Genomic DNA, 18,196 nt, shown 5'->3' with positions numbered 1-18,196 from the left:
TTGGGATTAGGGCTTCCACATAGGAATGGGTGCAGGGTGTGGTTGAGCCTATAAAGAATTTCACTGTGAGAACTCACCTGTCAATCCCTAGGAAAGCTACACGCCTGCCCTCACAAGCCACCACCTCTGCTCCTAGACAGAGGTCCCAGCGGAGCAAGACAGTGCATGTGTGCTGGATTCACGCATGAACTTGACTCAAGGCAGTGTTAATTACAGCAGCCCCTAAACTGGAGACCACCCACATCTAGTGAGCACTGGATAGACACGGTTCTAGGTGTCTAGGTTCTAGGTGAAGCAGGACACAGTGAAAATACGAAGCCATTTAGCCAAGGGGCATGATGTAGGCATATCCTCTGAGTCACCACTGGTTTTATACGAACACCAGACATTTCATTATATGCAAGCCCTACAGTGGAGTCTCTCCTGAGAGATAGACTAGAGATGTTAGCCCAGAGACAACCTACATTCAGCCATCCAGGGGTGTGTTTTCTCCCGTCAGCGCTTTATGATGTGTTTGGGAGTTGGGAGACTCAAAGGAAAGGAAAGACATTCATTTGAATATGGAAGTCAACTGTGGAAAAAAAATAGTTCCTCCTTTTTTTTTTGAATTTCTGTTTTGAAGTCAGGGAGTCCTTCATGCCCAGAATAGCAGTGAGGCAGGATAGAGAAGTCAAACTCTCTCAGACTTCTAGAATGAGGATGGGGACAGCTCTCTAAAAAGAGGATTCAATGTGATGTGGGATCATCCACCATTCACTGTCAAGGCTGAGGGATACTGCCTGGTGAAGAGTAAAATGGAACTTTCTGGAGTGATATTGTTTCCCTTCTGATGGGATGAGGATGACGTAGATGTTCACAAGTTTTTCAAACTTCATTAAATTTCCCTCAATAAAAGCTACCTCATGTATAAATATATATATATATACATTATATACATACACATATGTGTACATATAAATATAATACACATAAAATATATACATATGTAAGTATATATATACACATATATACATATATACATATACACATATATACATACATATGTATGTATATATGTATATTTCACTATATTTCACCTCCATAAAGAAGTTTCTCTAAATGAGTTAGAGTACTCAGCCCAAAGTGGGACAGTTTCATTTTTTTTTTTTTTTTGGTTCTTTTTTTTCGGAGCTGGGGACCGAACCCAGGGCCTTGCGCTTCCTAGGTAAGCGCTCTACCACTGAGCTAAATCCCCAGCCCCGTGGGACAGTTTCATAACCATCACCAGGGACCATTACTAAGGAAAAGAAGGGAAAGAATGTAAGGTCCTACAGATGGGGAAGTAGACAGGAAGTGGGCAATTGATTGGTCCTCAAGCCACAAGGAGGTATTGTCTGAGCTTAGGCTTCTAGCACATAAATGACCTAGAGACGCGGTATATATGCTGTATCTATGAGTCTCTGGCATGTTCTATCAGAATAACCTACCTCGTGAACACAGGGGAGCGAGGGGCTATCCTTCTGCTTTTGCTCTCTCCCTGCTGAAGCCACACTAGACTCTGCTAGCCCTGTCACAGTCCTGAAGCATTCTGGTTTGCACCTCTACACTGAAGGAGTAGGTAGGAGTCCGGAGAAGCCAGTATTAATATCCAAAGACCACAGAACTGTGATTACCATTACATGGAAAGGCTCAACATGGGTACTTCTAGAAGGATGCCTCTTAAAGATGGTATCATGGTGGGGTTGCTCCATCAGATGCCCTGGGGGCACCAGCACCCCCCAATCAAGGCCAGATGTTGGATGGTATTTTTCTCTATGTTGAAATATTCCCTTGAGGAGGAAGGGAGAGACTCCTGGGCCTCTGTGGATAGAGGAAAGATCACGTCTGGGAGAAGGGAAACTGAAAAGACTCTAAAAGATTCTTCCCAAGCAGTATCAAAAGGAGCAGATTTCTGGGAAAACAGACAGAAACCAGAACTGAACTTTAGAGAGAAGAGGTATTTGAATTGGTGAGCTGCCTGAACACTATCGAGAGAATTTCCTGGTTGCAGCTTTCAAGAGTTGGCACCCACTTTGGGGTGGACTTTTTGTTGATGCAGCTGCTTTTGTGTCATTCCTTCTCCTGTGAAGAAGCCCTTAAGTAACCCCAATAGTAACTCAAGTTCATCACATTCATTACCTTGACTTGTTGTGCATTCCCTTTTTGGAGTGAACAGACTTGTGTGTCTTAGGTCTCCCCAGGAAAAATCGGTCACTGTCTCAGTCAGGGTTTCTATTCCTGCACAAACATCAGGACCAAGAAGCAAGTTGGGGAGGGAAGGGTTTGTTCAGCTTACACTTCCACATTGCTGTTCATCACCAAAGGAAGTCAGGGCTGGAACTCACACAGGGCAGGAAGCAGGAGCTGATGCAGAGGCCGTGGAGAGATGTTACTTACTGACTTGCTCAGCTTGCTTTTTTATAGAACTCAAGACTACCAGCCCAGGGACGGCACCAACCACAAGGGGCTGGGTCCTCCCGCCTTGATCACTAATTGAGAAAATGCCTTACAGCTGGGTCTCATAGAGGCATTTCCTCAAGGGAAGGTCCTTTCTCTGTGACAACTCCAGTTTGTGTTAAGTTGACATACAAAATCAGCCAGGACAGTCACACAACAGAGATGATACACACAACTCAGTCTGTATCTAATTTTCGTTGGCCTGAAAAAGGATGTGCTTGCTGTCAGCTGGGCTGTGTCTCCATAGGCTGGTCTCCATGATGACCGGTGTAGGCTTAGATTTTGTAATAAGAGCTCACAAATGCTTTGACCCCCCCCTTCTAGCCCACCGTCCAAAGGTAGGGGAGAAAGATGGTAAATAGGACAGGGGGACGTGGACCTACTTAGAAGTAGTTCCTTGGGGTGATTCAGATGGATCTCTGTTTGTCAAGATACCAGCAGTCCAGTTCAGTAGTGTCAGGATAGCAAACCCAAATCAGCGGCGATGGTACGATCCAGCAGAAACACCCAGGCCTCCACCAAATCAGCATGAGTCAGTGGGAGCAACCAGAATCAGCAATCAGAATCAGAGAAGTTCTCTGCCTTGCCTCTCTCCAAGAAGCAAAGATCACAGAAGACGCGAGAAGACACGAGACCAACAAAGCATTGCAGAGCTAGCTATTCACAGTCCACTGAGTCCTATTTATACTCTCTCCAACTCTCATGTGTCCTCCATGGGGTTTGCCTCAGTAAAATACCACATGAGTCTGTCTTAGCATCACATGACATATCCAGAAACTTCCACTTTAGAGGAGGATACGTGAAAATGGTGTGGGGTGGCTTTTGAGAAGGTAGCTTTGGGGTTGGAGGGCACTCGAATGAGACCGAGCTCAGGGAACTTCACAGGCTAGTTACCTCGGTCAGTCGTCGTGGAAGAAAAGCAAAGACGTGGTGAGCCCAACACAGACCCAGCAAGCACTCTGCCATCTGGGTGATTTACAGGGAGATTAAAGACTCCTAAGAGAACCTCCGACTGTTCAATTGAGTAAAAGTCTATAATTTTCTCTAATTGGCCCAGAATATTAGCAACGCCCATCTTGTGCATCCGGCAGGCTCTACTTGCCCCCCACGGCACCCTATAAATGATTCTAATGTTTTCTGCACCTGATGTTGGCCAAGCCCAGCTTCAAATACCTGATTCAAGAGGTTGGGATCTGTGGAGACCTAGGAGAAGTCAGCCATGCTAGACCCAAGTTTAAACTTGCCTCCCTCTGGCACCAGGCTGTGGAGATTGACCAACATTCTGCAACATGTCTCCCCGTCTTGCCAAGTGGAGATAATTATATCCAGGTGGATACCAGGACGAACACACAAGATCCAAGCAGGGAAGTGCTGGCTAGTGGCTCCTCCATAGTCAAGAGCCGGAGAATATACACTAGGGAGTAAGAGAATGCAGAGCCTGACTGGAAGAGAACGTGACATGTCGCCCTGAGCTGGGTGTCACTGGAATCCAATACAGGCTACTATAGCAAGGTTCCGTAAACTAAATGGCTCACCAACCGCAGGCATTTCTTTCTGCGGAGTCTGGGGACCAGCTGCCTCATGCTTCTCCTGCCCGCCTTCCTTCCAAGACAGACTGTAGTGGTTTGAATATGCTCAGCCCAGGGAGTGGCACTATTTGGAGGCGTAGCCTTGTTTGAGTAGGTGTGGCCTTGTTGGAGTGGGTGTGGCTTTTTGTTGGAGTGGGTGTGACTTTGTTGGAATGGGTGTGGCCTTGTCGGAGTGGGCGTGGCCTTGTCGGAGTGGGTGTGGCCTTGTGTGTCAGTATGGGTGTGGGCTTTAAGACCCTCATCGTCGCTGCCTAGGAGACAGTCTTCTGTTTGCCTTCGGAACAGGATGTTGAACTTTCAGCTCCTCCTGTGCCTTGCCTGTCTGGGCACTACCATGCTCCCACCCTGATGATAATGGATGGAACCTCTGAACTTGTAAGCCAGCCCCAATTAAACGTTGTCCTTTATAAAGGTTGCTTTGGCTATGGTGTCTGTTCAAAGCAATGGAAACCCTAAGACATAGACTGCATCCCTTTAAATTGTGAGCCAGGACAAACTCCTTCATTCTTTTTTTAAATCTATTTTTTAAAAGATTTATTTATTTTATTTATATGAGTACACTGTAGCTGTCTTCAGACACTCCAGAAGAGGGCATCAGATCCCATTACAGATGTTGTAAGCTACCATGTGGTTGCTGGGAATTGAACTCAGAACCTCTGGAGGAGAAGTCAATGCTCTTAACCACTGAACCATCTCTCCAGCCCAACATACTTACATTGCTTTTGTCAGGGGTTTTGCCCAGTGATTAGGAGAGTAGCTAAAGTAGACTGATGTAGAGGGTTGGTCCGCCATGTTTTCAAATGCTAAATACTGGCCCCCAAGATCTGGTGGCCCCCATGAGGACATCCTCAGGGATGAGGAGATCCTCTTATATACTAGTTTTTGTTGTATGAACCTTGACCCCCCAAGTTATCCCTGATTGGTTAACAAAGATGCCTATAGGCTGGGCAGAAGAGAGCAAAGGTTTCTAGGGCTTGGGGTCTGAGGCAGAGACCATGAAGATGAGAGAAGAGGAAGGAGAAAGAAGTCACCATGGGGTAGGTGGCTCTTGAGTGCATGGCCATGAGGGACCCAGAGCAGAACATGGCAAGTGATATCTCAAGGTTATTGACAGGAAAGTGGACAAAATAGCTTAGCGGGTTAATATCAGCCCAGCTCTAGTACCTTTAGGCTTATTATAAATCTAAACGTTTCATGTCTTTTATTTAGGAACTATATGGTCTAAGTGAGGTAAAAACCCCCAGAATAATATTTACCACAATTGACCACCCTCCTAATTCCTTTACCATGGGGTTGGGGAGGCACATCCCATAGCCACGGTCTTTTGTAACCTGGCCAGAGACTGTCATGAAGATTGGCATCAGAATCTATATGTGTTTAATACACTAAAGTGTATCGCTTAAATATAAAATGATACCCGCACAGGCTCCTATTTGTAAAGGTAGTGGGGCTATTATGGAAGGTTCTAGAGATTATAAACCGTGGGGCTTAAGGTTTGCCTCAGGAGTAACCAACTGCTCTCCGATTTGATTTGAGGTCTGTTTTGCGGAAGGAAGCCAGACCCTGGTACTTTAGGGTGGGTTAACAACCCATGCCCAGGGAGGTTGTAGGCCCAGGTAAGAGCACTTACTACTTTTGTTTAACTAACTTGACATAGCATTAAACACTGCCTTCTAAATCTCATACACCCATAGCCAACTCCGCTTCTAAATCTCTTACCCTCACAGCCAAAGCTGCTCTAAGCCTTAATCAGAGAAACCTCTCTTTGTAGTAAGAACTCAGAGACTCCTGGATGCCTGTCTTGCTGAGGTCCCAGCCACAACCAAGACATTTATTCTACTTTCTCTGACTCTCAGGAAATAATGGCAGGAGAGAAGGCAGAAAATATCTAAGACCTGAAAAATAAGAATGAACGACAGTGAGATGCCATCTTCTCTCCTCAACACAACCACTGTGGTCATGAACTCATAAACTGTGGTTACCTGGCCCTGCTCAAGATTGGCCCTTTTAGCAATCAATCATCAAAAGGGGAGGGGCTCATGATGACATAACCCTCCCTGCTGAACTATTGGCTATTGATAGAGTCTGAGGAAGGAAGAGTCATTTGTATACCCTGTCAGGCTCCAACAGATTGTTCCAAAGCCAGGGTCACACAGTCAGCCCTGATTACACTCAGTGGGGCACAGAATGAAACACACAGATATGAGCTTGAGAAAGAGTGACTTGGAGAAGACAGGTGCAATAGTAGGAAACAGGGAGAAGGCATCGGTGCAAATCATATTTATGAATGAAATTGTCAGTGAGAGCGATCAAGTGCCTATTATGTTTATGAATGAAATTGTCACACTGCTTGGCATTCGGGGGAATAAGAGACTGAAGACTGTGCTGGAGAGATGGCTCAGCGGTTAAGAGCACTGATCTCTCTTCCACAGGTCCTAAGTTCAATTCCCAGCAAGCACAGGGTGACTGTAAACTGCTCATCCTCCCAACCCCCATCCTTCCAACCCTGCACCCCTGCCCCTATGGTTCAGTATGGAAAGACTGTGAGAGGCAGAGGGGGATGAATGACTTCAAGAAAACGTTTCTGGGCCCAGCAGGACAGCCGCATGTATAAAAACCCCCAGCAGTTATGGCGGCACACACGAGACTGGTGTGAATCAAATCAGACGAAAATCCTAGCCTGGAGTCTGGGAGGGGCACAAAGTCCCAGCCCAAGCCAAAGAGCCATTGGCATTTGGTTGCTGCCCTGGAGAAAGAACATCAGCCCTGCTGAAGGACAACAGGACCCCCTGGTAGGTCGACCGCACTCCAGGGCCGATTCCCAAGGGAAGATGTGGAAAAACAAACTAGATTGATGTGGAAAAACAAAACAAAACCAAACTAAAACAAAAACTCAAATGTGGCCAGGTAGGGATAGAGAGGAGCTGGTCAAAATGGGGTGACTTTATGGTTTAAGATTCCCAAAGAATTAATAAAAATAGTATTTAAAAATAGACAAATAGCAGGTTTGGTTTTAGAAAGCAATAGAAAAGAACAACACTACTTGTGCTTTTTGTTTGGGAAATTGTTGTTTTGTTTTGTTTTTAAAGCTATTTCTTGACTGTAGAAAATAGTAGGGTCTAATTGGAGGGAGCAAACCCCTAGGGGTGAGTCTCCAGGATATTTTGTCCCTGGCATCTTCCAGCATGCTCTCTGCTTCCTGTCTTCTGTAAAGATCACCCTTTGGTCTCAGCTCCAACCACCAGGACGCTCTGCCCAAGGACAACGGGAAAAGCCAACACAGACTAAGCCCTCTGGATCCAGGAAGCAAAACTATCCTTCCTGTAAGCGTTTCTTTCATGCATCTGTCACCGCGATGCTAAAGCCAGCACGCTCGAAATAAAAGGTCGAGGCAGCATCTTCCAGGGTTTCAGCATCCTCGGGTCACACACAGAGCCTAACAGCCTGGGAATAATCCCCCTCCCCAGACAGAAAAGCCCACTGCTCTTCAAACCATCCGGTGTACACAGTGGAACATGAACGCCACTGTTGCACTACACAAAGGGGACGCTGGCTGATTTTAAAACAAGTGTTGTGGGGCTGGAGATGTGGCTTAGATGGCAGAAAGCTTGCCTGGCAAACACTATCCCCAGTATGGCACACATCTGAAATCCCAGCACTTGGAAGGTGCGGGCAGAAGGATCAGGAAAAAAAAAAAAAATCAACATCATCCGGGGCTACATAGTGAGTTAAGAAGCTAGCCTGAACTACATGAGAGCCTGTCTCAAAAAAAAAAAAGTTTTTTAAAAGAGAAAAGAAGGGGGCTGGGGATTTAGCTCAGTGGTAGAGCGCTTACCTAGGAAGCGCAAGGCCTTGGGTTCGGTCCCCAGCTCGGGGGGGGGGGGGGGGGGGGGAACCAAAAAAAAAAAAAAAAAGAGAGAGAGAGAAAAGAAGAAAGGTTGGCAACACAGCTGATTCTGCTCACAGAATTGCTCCTAACATGTCTGCGAGCAAAATAATAAGATCTAGGAGGTTTCCTACTTTTGTCTGTCCTCTTTCTGGGTTCTCTACCCGTCCCCCCTCCGCCCCCACCCCCATTCAAGCCACCGGGTCTTAAAAGCCGTTTTTCCAAGTCACCTTTGCTTTCCCCAATAGATCTCCACCGCCCTTTATGATTTCAGATCCCCAACCAAACATCATCCCCATGGCAACAGAAGAAAGAAAGTAAACTTTTAATTACGCCGCCAAATGTAGAGCTGTCGCCAGGGTCTGCCTCGCTCTTCCCCAGTAGCAGACACAATTCTGGATTCCGTGGGCGGCCCCGCTTTTTCAACCCTCTGGGTGTTCGGTCTCTAAGTACCTTAATGGGAGGTGTGTAGCGTTGGCTTTTCAAAGGCCCCCAAAGAGAGCCTTTCATTTTCCACAGCAAAGTAACCGAACTCAAAACTTTTATTAATAATGTAAAAGGCTCTCTCAGCGTGCGGAATCTGCTAGGAAAAATGCAAAGAAATCAGAGGGGACTTTACTTTATCAAAGAGCACCCGAAATAAAGGCCGGGCTCGGTTCTGAGGGCAGGGGGGAGGCGTGCCTACCTGGAGCAGAGGTTAGCCTCTTTTCTCCACCTATGTGTGACCTTGAGAATGAACGCCAAGTTGGGTCCCATGCAGCCCTGCAGAGTCTGCAAACAGACTTGTAGGTATCAGGAAACAGCCCAGAGATTAGGCCTTCCTTCTAGGGCAGAGCATCCTTGTTCTGCAGGTTGTGTTTTTATGCGGTCCCAAGCTCATCTCTGTGTGTGCGTCCCAGTTTCTCTTCCAGTCCTGTGGACCGGTGCAGCTTCCAGCCTGATCTACGAAATCAACCCTCTTCAAAGACAGGCACGCTGGCCACACCACAACACACCACACCTGTCATTGCGCGAGCGCACACACACAGAGAGGGGGGGAGGGGGGAGGGGAGGGGAGAGGGGAGGGGAGGGGAAGGGAGGGGAGGGGAGGGGAGGGGAGGGGAGGGGAGGGGAGGGGAGGGGAGGGGAGGGGAGGGGAGAGACCGGGGAGAGACGGGGAGAGACCGGGGAGAGAGAGACTGAGGCAGAACTGCAATTTCTAAGCCAGCCTGGGCTACTTAACGAGATCCTGTTTCAAAACAAACCCCACCCCCCTAAGAAAGCATCATTCGCCCTGTTCTCTTCCAGGTGAAATGTCATTCTAACCCATTAACTCATTAACTAGTAGCTACCATTACAGTCTTCCCTTCTTCGCTTTCCCCAGTTTAGTTGCTAATTATTTAAATTCCTGAGATTTTTTTAAGTCCTTGCAAACAACAATAACAACAATAAAAACCATCAATAATTAACGTTGGGTACTTCATCTGGTTAGCCCACTCGGATACATTTAGGCGAACACATGGTTTTGCTTGCTTACTGAAACTAATAAAAAAAAATACCATTATTTTAATAATTAATTCCTAAACTTGCCCACATATTTCTGTGAGGTGTGGAAGAGGTGTACCACATGTGTGCGTTGGGAAGGGGAGGGGGTAATTCCTCCTGCATATGAGGCCAGAGGTTAATGTTAGGTGTTTTTTAATATCAATCTTCACATTTTTTTAAGTACACTTTTTTCCTACAATCTATTTTGACCATGTTTCCCCTCCTTGATCTCCTCGCAGTTCTTCCCACCTCCCTACCCATCCAACTTCTTTTTCTTTCTCTTTAAAAAAAAAAAAAAAGGAAAACAAACCAAAAAAGAACCCACAAAAATGAAAATCAAAATAAACAAGCAAAAGACCAAAGAGACAAAAAAAAAAAAAGGCTAAAAAAAAAAATCAAAGTATGGGGTTGGGGATTTAGCTCAGTGGTAGAGCGCTTGCCTAGGAAGCGCAAGGCCCTGGGTTCGGTCCCCAGCTCCGAAAAAATAAGAACCAAAAAAAAAAAAAAAAATCAAAGTAAAACAAAAGGCCCCCAAGATAAACAGTAGTGTACTGGTTAGTTTTGTTAGCTTGCCACGAGTTAGGGTCAACCTAGAGAACTCAGTCTCGATTGAGAAAATGGCTCACACAAGCTCTGACTGTAGGCAAGCCTGTATGGCATTTTCTTAGATAGTGATTGATTGGGAGGATCCAGTCCACTGTGGGTGGTGTCATCCCTACGCTAGTGGTTCTGGGCTCTATAAGAAAGTAGGCTGGGGGAGCTGGGGATTTAGCTCAGTGGTAGAGCGCTTACCTAGGAAGCGCAAGGCCCTGGGTTCGGTCCCCAGCTCCGAAAAAAAGAACCAAAAAAAAAAAAAAGAAAGAAAAAGTAGGCTGAGCAAATTATGGGGAGCAAGCCAGTAAGCAGCAGCCCTGAGTGGCCTCTGCATTAGCTCTGCCTCCCGTGTGAGTTCCTGCCCTGACTTCCTTCAAAACAACATGGAAGTGTAAGTCAATTAAACCCTCTCTTCCCCAACTCGCTTTTGGTCATGGTGTTTCATCACAGCAGCAGAAACCCTAACTAACAGAAAACTACTTAGTTTTGTGTTGGCTAACTAGTCCTATGCATGGGGTCGGCCCCATGAGAAGTGGTTGATAGACCCATTGATACTCCATTGGAAAATTGATTTTTCCCTCCCCAGCAGCTATCAGTCGCAAATAGCTTCTTGGATAGGGGCAGGAGCTCGTGCGTCTACTTCAGAGCTGGGGTTCTGTAAGGTTTGAACCTGCACTGGTCTTACGCCTGCTGCCACAGTCTCTATGAGCTCACATGTGCGTCAGTCCTGTTGTGTCTGTTTCTGAGCCATCTACTACCTCTAGCCTTTTGTAATCTCTTCTCTTCTGCATAGATCCCCAAGACTTGCGATGGGTTTGACGGAGACACCCCCATTTAACTCTGAGTGTTCCAATGTCTCTAACTCTCTGCACATTGTCTGGTTGTAGGTCTCTGTGTTAATTCCCATTTCCTGCAAAAAGAAGCCTCTCTGGCATCTCCCTCTTGTCTCTTGAGACTGGGTCCCTGTCTCTCACTGAACCTGGAGCTGGAACTCATGGATTGGCTGGACATCCAGCTCCTGGGGTCTGCCTGTGTCTGCCTCCTAATGCTAGGACTACAAAGGCTCACAGCCTCTCTCGATTTGCTGCTATGGTTTTTATGTGGACTCTAGAGATCCAAACTCAGGTCCTCATGCTCGCCAAGTGCAAGTACTTTGTCCATCAAGCCATTGTCCCAGCTCCCTGAGCACAGGTCGTCTTGAAGACTAATTACAGAAGTACTCTCAGTCCTTTTTGCAGATGGCATGGAGACTAGGAGAGGCTGTAGCCGGGGCTCCCTTGACTGCCTGATCCTATACATTTGCCTTGGAGGAGGAGTTTGAGCTTATGCCAGCCTGGGTGCCTTGGTCACTTTTTATTAAAGTGAAACGTAAAGAGAAGTGTGGGCATCAGGTGTGTGACACTCACACGATGTTCCAGCACCAACTCCTGTAGAGCACTGTCACCACCTGTGTCACTATCTCTGGTCACCATTCTGTTGCTGTGATGAGACACCATGACCAAAGCAACTCTTAAGAAAGGAAGCTTTTAAATGGGGCTAACTTACAGCATCAAAGGCTCAGTTTGTTGTCATCCCAGTAGGAAGTGTGGTGGGTTGCATGGCACTGGAGCAGTAGCTGAGAGCTACATCCTGATCCACAGCCTAGGGTGCAAGGGTGTGTTTGTGTGTTGGGCGGTGTCTGGTGTGGGCTTTCCAAGCCTCTAAACCCACTCTTAATGGCACACCTCCTCCAACAAGGTCACAACCCTTAATCCTTTTCAAATAGTGCCACTGAAGCTGGGCAAGGATGGTGTATACACCTTCGATTCCTAGTGCTCGGGAAGCAGAGGCAGAGGCATCTCTGTGAGTCTGAGGACAGCCTGGTCTACAGAGGGAGGAGGTCCAGGACAGCCGAGGCTACACAGAGGAACTCCGTCTGGGAAAAGAAACACAAAAACCAAACAAAAATCAAATAGTACCACTCCCTGATGACGAAGCATTTAAATGGATGAGCTTTTGGGGACCATTCTTATTCAAACCACTGAGGTAGCCCAGGCCTTTTAAAGTCTAAGCCTAGGTTAGTGACTGATCTCTTGCTGTGATAAAATACTTGACAAGAAACAACTTAAAGAGAGAAATGCTTGCTTTGTCTCATACCCTTTGATGAAGCAGTGTTGTTCTGGAAAGGCCATGGTGAGACCCAGCTGCTCACCTCATAGAAGTCAGGAAGCAGAGTGGTGGATGCTGGTCATCACCTTGCATTCAGGGCTTGTCTTCTCACCTCAACTCACCCAATCTAGAAATTTCCACACAGACGTGCCCAGAGGTACATTTCCATTGTGATTCTAGATCCTGTCACATTGTCAGTATTAACCATCACAGTGACCTCATTTGGCTATGGGTATCTTTTTTTTTTTCCAAAATATAACAATTAAGTCAATTTATTTAAACAGTTGTCTTGGGCATCTGCAATGGTGACTTCAACCTCCATTCCTGGCTTAATACTGACGGAAAGTAATCTGTTAACAATCTCAGAAGGACTGTGTAAGTAATGAGTCGCTTGGGGATTCTCATCTGGAAACACGTCTTGGAACCTTCAGTGCAAGGTGTTTTACTAGTAGCAATTCTCAGTGTCTTGGTAGGCATGCGCACTGGTCTGTTCACTTTCAGATTCTTCTCCTTTGTGCCTCTGATCAAGTACACCAAAACCTTCTCCAGCGACTTCACGTTGGGGTTAGTGACTGTGATTTGAAATCAGTGAATCGCCACTTCCGGCTCCACGGACGTCTGTCCGGTATCTTGAAATGCCATGGCTGAGGCCTGGCTTCCTGACCGACTTGTTCCTCAGCTGGAGCGAACAGCGGTGAGTCAGGACTGAGCAGACTGGACAAAGCTCTGCAGCACGCACCACCAGGTCTCAGACAGGGGCTATGGGCATCTTGACCGGCTCGCGACTCACCAAAATGACTTCCAGAGGCCTTGGTTGTCTTACGCCATTCCACTGGGAAGCAAAGAATTTGATTCACAGCCTTCCCTGATACCCTCTACAGTTGACCACGCCCATCTCTGCCGACCCAAGAGATTTAAAGTGCCCGGCATCACCACGTGCCCTTAGCCCCTTTGAACTGGTGAGTGAAGGGAAGCCTTTTGGTTCTGCGTGTATATTGACCTCTGTGCTACACCCGCAGTGACATTTTGCTATGAATATATAATCAGAAGAAAAAAAAATACCTTGTCTACTTACTGTCCAGAGGGGAGGGGCAGGGAGAGCCTATAATGAATGCTGATATGTATCTAGTAACACCATTGCTAGAGTTAACCGTGCCTATTCAAGGAGGCAGAAGCTCAAGGAAGGTTTAGAGAGCTGAGGAAGGTTGATATCAGACAGTCCCAAACAAAACTTCTGTTCAGCGTTAGAATAATGTCACTCTGACACTCAGCAGACGATGGCTACTCTGGCATAGCTTCTGTGACAGCCACCATCGGGAACCGCGTTGATACCCGCTGCCCCTCATCAGTTTCCAGCCTCCTGTGTGTTTATTGTCAGGGTTGACAAGGCCACACCATTCTACTCCCTGCTCCATCCAGATCTGTTTTACCATTGGAGGGTTTCTCGCCTCATCCAGTTTTTCCTCACAGGCTGGGTCTGGGGACAAATACCAGAGACTAAGTGACACTGGTGGTGACAGTTGAGGTGGGAATGGACACCTCAATACACTCTAGGGACCACTTCAGCATCTCTGTCCTTGAATCCTTACAGGACGATTCTCTATTACTTCTAACTTTAAAACATATAATGTCACACACAGATGGCACCAAAAAGATAGAGGCGAATGAAGCCACTGAACAGACAGGGACAGAGCTCTCTCTGCTTTGGGGAAGACAGAATGGACGTGGTCCACTCTTAGAGCCAGCATGGGCCAGCTACACCCACCTCATGCCTGAGCTTTGATAAACACCGTGGTGACTCTGAATTGAGTTGAGTAAGGACCTGGGACTGTCTAGGTAAACCCTGTGGTTAAAGGAAAGGGGTTAGCCACGGTGAGAAGCAAACCACTTGCCGGCGAGGCCCTAGCAGTGACCTGTCCCTGAACCCCCTACACCCAGCATTGACCTTGGAAAATCCCTGCCTACACGTCCAACCACGGAGGTCAAGCCAGGACTCTGAGTCAGCCGGCCCCTGTGGAAAGTCTCTTTTGATGATTGATTGTCTAATGTTGGAAACTGCTCAGGTTCCAAAGCCCAGTTCCTCAGAAAGTGCTAAGCGGTGTGGTTAGGGGATCAAACAGGGGAGGCCTTTGTATGGGATGCCAGGATGGTTTTGTTAAATTATGAAACTGGCTTTAATAAACTGCCCGGAGGTACCATCTGAGACACGGCTTAACACCCAGCCCTACCCAGTTCCCCAAGCTGACTGAATTATTTACATTCATAGGACATTCAGTGGCTCAGAGACCTTGAAATGTTTTACAGCCAATTCATGGCATCTGGCTGCCGTCGGGAAGGTTTTGACGGATTCTGTCTTTAAGGGATGAAAGGGAAGATTGGATCGTTCTACAAGTTAATGGGAACTGTTGCCAGGAGAGGAAGCGCTCACCCCTGTTGAATTCTGGCTGCCTCCTGGATGCTGCCGAAATGATTTTGTAAAACTGATGCAGGTACCAGGAACCTTGACTGTCTCTGTATCTTATCTGGAGTTCCCGATGAAGAGAATGCAATGTTGCCTCTTGGGTACAATAGATACATCTTAGTGTGTAAAATACTGTGATGGTTAATGGTAATTGTCATTTGGGAGGGTTTCAGTGAGGAATTGTCTAGCTATGTTTGGCCTTCAGACATGTCTGTGGGGAATTGTCTTAAATTAATGAATGTGAAAATATCAGTCCACTATGGGCGACATCATTCCCTAGGCAAAGGATCCTGAACTGTATAAGAGTGGAGAAATCAGCTGACCACAAGCAAGCAATTTCTCTCTGCTCTTGACTGTGGATATAATGTGATTAGTCTTGACTTCCCACTTTGATGGACTGGGTCTTTGGGTTTCTATTGCTAGGACAAAATAGCACGATTGAAAAGCAAGTTGAGGAGGAAAAGGGTTTATTCGGCTTACACTTCCATGTTGCTGTTCATCACCAAAGGAGGTCAGGCTAGGAACTCAGGCAGGGCTGGAACCTGGAGGCAGGAGCTGATGCAGAGGCCATGGAGGGATGCTGCTCACTGGCTTTCTTCCTATGGCTTGCCCAGTCTTATAGAACCCAGGACTATCAGCCCAGGGATGATACCAACCATCATAGGCTGGACCCTCCACCATCAACCACTAATTGAAAAATTGTCTTACAGCTGGATCTCCCGGAGGCATTTCTTCAACTTAGGCTCCTTTCTTTGTGATGACTCTAGCTTATATCAAATTGAGACACAAAAACCGGCCAGCACACACTGCATCTGGTAATATGAGCTGAAATGACCCCTTTCCCCCACTTTTCCTGTGAGTACTTTATCACAGCAACAGAATCTGAACTAGAATAAAATGCATCCTTCTCTATGTGACAATTCCCACAGCTTTGGGATGCTGGGCCCCCTCTGCTGTCTTTTCTCTTGCTCACCCTTTCTACCCTAGTGTATACAGAAGAAATTCTAGAAATTACTGTATCTCATTTGCAAATAAAATTTTAGTGGCATAAATGTTAGCCACGAGTCCCCAGGACAGCTCAGCAGTGCCATGAGAGAAGCCATATAACATGCGTATTATGGGTAGAAGTTACTAAGACACTTGTTGTCCTGACTACTGCTGGGGGGAGGAGGGGGAGGGGAGTCAAGGCAAGAAGGACCAAGGAGGTAGACATCCACTTTCCAGAACTACCTCAGTGTTGGATAGAGGCTGCCTTCAAGAGGAAGATCCTAATAATAAGGCATGCTGTTCTCCTGGGCAGGCAGACACAAGCATTGCTTGTTGAGCTATGCACACACGCGCACGTGTGTGTGTGTGTGTGTGTGTATGTGTGCGTGTGTGTGTGTATGTGTGCATGTGTGTGTATGTGTGTGTATGTGTGGATGTGTGTATGTGTGGATGTATATGTGTGTATGTGTGTATGTGTGTGTATGTGTGTATGTGTATGTGTGTATGTGTGTATGTGTGTGTATGTGTGTATGTGTGTATGTGTGTGTATGTGTGTATGTGTGTATGTGTGTATGTGTGTATGTGTGTATATGTGTGTATGTGTGTATGTGTGTGTATGTGTGTACATGTGTGTGTACATGTGTGTGTATGTGTGTATGTGTGTATGTGTATGTGTGTGTATGTGTGTATCTGTGTGGATGTGTGGATGTGTGTGTATGTGTACGTTTGTGTGTATGTTTGTGTGTATGTGTGTGTATGTGTGTGTATGTGTGTGTATGTGTGTGTGTGTGTGTGTGTGTGTGTGTGTTATTGGTTCTATTACTTTGGAGACACCTAACACAGATACTTACCTATATGTTTTCATAGAAGAAGTCACATATATTTGTATAGACTGTATATCTGTCTTTCTCATGTGTGTTTCCATAGGCACATGCTTGATGCCCACCCACCTTGTATTCATGTATAGGCTTAACGTAGCTTTGCAGAATAGTAAATGAGGGAGCACCCAGTGGCTCGTGAGCTGGGGCTTATGGCTAGTGTTGGAGCTGGGGTAAGAGGAAAGAGACCCTCTCCACACACATCCTTTGGTGGTCTTGTTCCGAGTGATCTGTTACAGGCTCATTGCACACCTCCCTCAATAGCGTGAACCAGGGGAGCACTCATATACCCACAGAAGCACGGCGACTCTGTTCCTGGTATGCTCCATACCGCAAATCCTGCCTAGTGCTCTGTGCTATTCAGACTGGCCAGCGTCTCCTGACCACGTGACAGATCTTCCAGATGGCTCTGCAGTGTCTCTCTGACTCCCTGGCTCAGGAGAAGAACCGAGCTTTGCATTTATGCACAAAAGATGCCAGTTTTGAACCAGTCGACTTACACAAAAGTCTCCAAGATAGCAACTCTGTAGCCTAGTGTTATGCACCATACTTGATGCGTAAAAGATGACTGGCCGATAGGTGGTAAGTAACACTCAAAAGTCAGAGGAAGGTGGATCTCTGTGAGTTCAAGTTCAGGCTGACCTACAGACTGAGTTCCAGCACAGCCAGGACTACACAGAGAAACTGAGAAGGGGAGGGGAGGAGGGGGAGGGAGAGCGGAAGGGGAAGAGGAGGGAGAGAGGTTCCATTGGAAATGAGTTAGCTGTGGTAACTGGCGGTAGAGGAATTTTCATCCAGCAGCCTGGCTGCTCTGGCAAGGGATCACATCGAAAGACTTTCTAGGTCTGTGTAAGACAACTGGAATTAGACACCTTTAATCCCTCTGACTGGAATACAGACACAACTTCAGGACATACCTTTAGTCCCAAACAATAAAGGTAAAGTTAGTTTGTAGAAGGAAGCAGGACAGGGGACAAGGACCCACCTGAGCCTGTTGCCATGGCAACTGTAGCACACTGCCGGTGCCTCACCTGCATCACCTGGGAGCATCATCCCCTGGGTTACCTAAGTCAAGGCCCAGATAAAAGACAGAGACCCCGACCCATCTCTGTCTTTCTCTTCCTCACTTTCCCCCCCTCTTTCAATAAACGACCTCTCTGGTGAGAAGTGTGCTGTCTCGGCGTGATCTGTCCAGGAACACACCACTTGCCAACTAACACCCACTCCGCGTTCACACAGTGAAACTACAGAAAACAGCCCTGGCTTTGACGTTTTTTGCCAGTGGGTGGCATTCAGGGGCAAACTTGATCCGTGGAAATTAACTTGTATTTCAGAAGCCTGCCATGTCCTGCACCAACCAACTCTTCTAGCCCTTCTATTTGTCTTCAAGGAACACCTTCGTTAGTTCTCCGGTTGTCAACAGCAGACGGAAGCTGGGAGAAAAGGCATCATGGTCCTGCCCTCCTCTGGGTTTCAACCGATGTCTGCAGAGGATTGTGTGTACCTCTCTGCTTCAGGCTTGGCATCTATCTGTCTGTCTGTCTGTCTATCTCTGTGTCTATGTATGTATGTATGTATCTATCTATCTATCTATCTATCTATCTATCTATCTCTGTGTCTATGTATATATCCATTATCCATCTATCTATCCATC

The 18,196-nt window shown here is 46.7% G+C and overlaps 1 pseudogene; it reads right to left on the bottom strand.

Annotated features, from left to right (window-relative positions):
- Positions 1 to 12,478: 12,478 nt before the first annotated feature.
- On the bottom strand, positions 12,479 to 12,858 carry Rps20-ps3 (ribosomal protein S20, pseudogene 3; annotated as a pseudogene).
- Between the last annotated feature and the right edge of the window lie 5,338 nt (positions 12,859 to 18,196).

Source organism: Rattus norvegicus, chromosome 12 (assembly GCF_036323735.1).
Source record: "Rattus norvegicus strain BN/NHsdMcwi chromosome 12, GRCr8, whole genome shotgun sequence".
NCBI lineage: Eukaryota > Metazoa > Chordata > Mammalia > Rodentia > Muridae > Rattus > Rattus norvegicus.
This window is presented reverse-complemented; position numbering and strand designations above follow the sequence as displayed.